Source organism: Arvicola amphibius, chromosome 3 (assembly GCF_903992535.2).
Source record: "Arvicola amphibius chromosome 3, mArvAmp1.2, whole genome shotgun sequence".
Lineage (NCBI taxonomy): Eukaryota > Metazoa > Chordata > Mammalia > Rodentia > Cricetidae > Arvicola > Arvicola amphibius.
Window position 1 is genome coordinate 47,768,022 of NC_052049.1, and position 1,637 is coordinate 47,769,658.

Here is a 1,637-nt window from a genome sequence, read left to right on the forward strand (position 1 = left end):
CAGCTCGGAAGGGAAAGCTTTGAAGTTGGGAGCCAAGGAATATCACAAAATCACACCACACAGCAAACTTTACATAAGAGGGTGGCTGCTTGGGTTGGGTGAGAAGCAGCAGGGAACTGTGCAGTATGCAGGCTTATGTAGGGGTTCTTGCCCTCACTCAAGAAAGTGGGAGTGAAGTTTTCTAAGGTAGAGATTGGTGGGATTTCAAGTCCTGAGTTTAGGGCAAGCTTAGAGATTGGTGGGTTTTCAAGTTCAGGGATTGGTGGGTTTTCAAGTTCAGGGATTGGTGGGTTTTCAAGCTCAGGGATTGGTGGGATTTGAAATCTGGAAGTGAGTTCAGACTTTTTTACCCTACACTAATAACATCCTTACCTTTCTTAAGGTCCTTTCTTTTGTCACACGTAGTATCTTTCTGCGTGTCTAATGGCTTGCTCAAACCCTCTGGACCTCCTTACTTCTCCTGCCTGAGATGTGGCTACAAGTTCAGTTTCTAGGCACATGTCTCATCTCCTTCCATTATCTGGTTTAAGTATCAGCTCAGGCCACATATTAAAATAGCATAGAAGGGCTGGTTCAAAGGCTGAAATCTAAGGTCAAAGTACAAGCAAGGTCTGTTTCTGGTCACAGTCTCCTTTCTGGCTTGTGAAATTTCCCTTTATTCCTATGTTCTCAAATCTCAGGAAGATGGGAGATGGGTGGGAGAGACAGGGAAAGCTTTCTGGGGTATTTTATTGGGGGGGCACAAATCCCATCATTTGACCCTCACCCCCATGAGCTCATCTAAAGCTAATTATCTCCCAAAGTCCCCAGCTCCAAGTGTGGTCACATTGTGGGGTAGAGTGGTGTAGGAAGTTCTGTAGTTCTGTAGATGTGTTGATTTTATTGGTTAGTGAATAAAGCCTTTTCAGCCAGTGGTTTAGCAGAATAGAGCTAGGTGGGAAAACTAAACTGAATGCTGGGAGAAAGAAGGTGGAGTGAAAGAGAAGCCATGTAGCCACCACCAGAGACAGATGCCTCTGCTAGAGCCTGCCAAAACTTTGCCAGTAGGCCATGACCTGGTGGTGATGCACAGGTTAATGGAGATGGTTTAGTTTAGGATATAAGAGCTAGCTAGAAATATGTGTAAACTATTGTCCAAACAGTATTATAAATAATATAATTTCTGAGTGATTATTTCAGGTTTGGGCAGCTGGAAACAAATGGGTGAGCTTCTCCCAACAGACTAGCACGCCAACATGGGGCTGACTAAATCCATGTAAAACCTGAGAAAGCTTGGAAAGTAATCTTTTTTTTTTTTTTAAAAAAATATGGAACGCTTCACGAATTTGCGTGTCATCCTTGCGCACATGCTAATCTTCTCTGTATCGTTCCAATTTTTAGTATATGTGCTGCCGAAGCGAGCACCTTGGAAAGTAATCTTAGATACAAAATAACGGAGTTAAGTATAGATTTTTGGTAGCAGCATTTTTGGGGGTGGGCTCTGTTTGCTAGAAGCAAGCAGAGGCATGATTCCTTTAAGAGAGGTCTTCCTGGTTCAGCAGTAGCAAAAAAAAAGCACAGTTTTAAAATGGTGGTTTCCTGGGTCATGCTGTCAGCATAAACTCTGGCTTTTTCAGGAGGCCAAGCACTTTAATGGG

The 1,637-nt window shown here is 43.3% G+C and overlaps 1 non-coding gene across 1 annotated transcript; it reads right to left on the reverse strand.

The window, feature by feature from the left end:
* Nucleotides 1-1,301: 1,301 nt before the first annotated feature.
* LOC119810869 lies at nt 1,302-1,404 on the reverse strand. Its single transcript, XR_005284815.1, has one exon. It is a non-coding gene; the product is annotated as a U6 spliceosomal RNA (small nuclear RNA).
* Between the last annotated feature and the right edge of the window lie 233 nt (nt 1,405-1,637).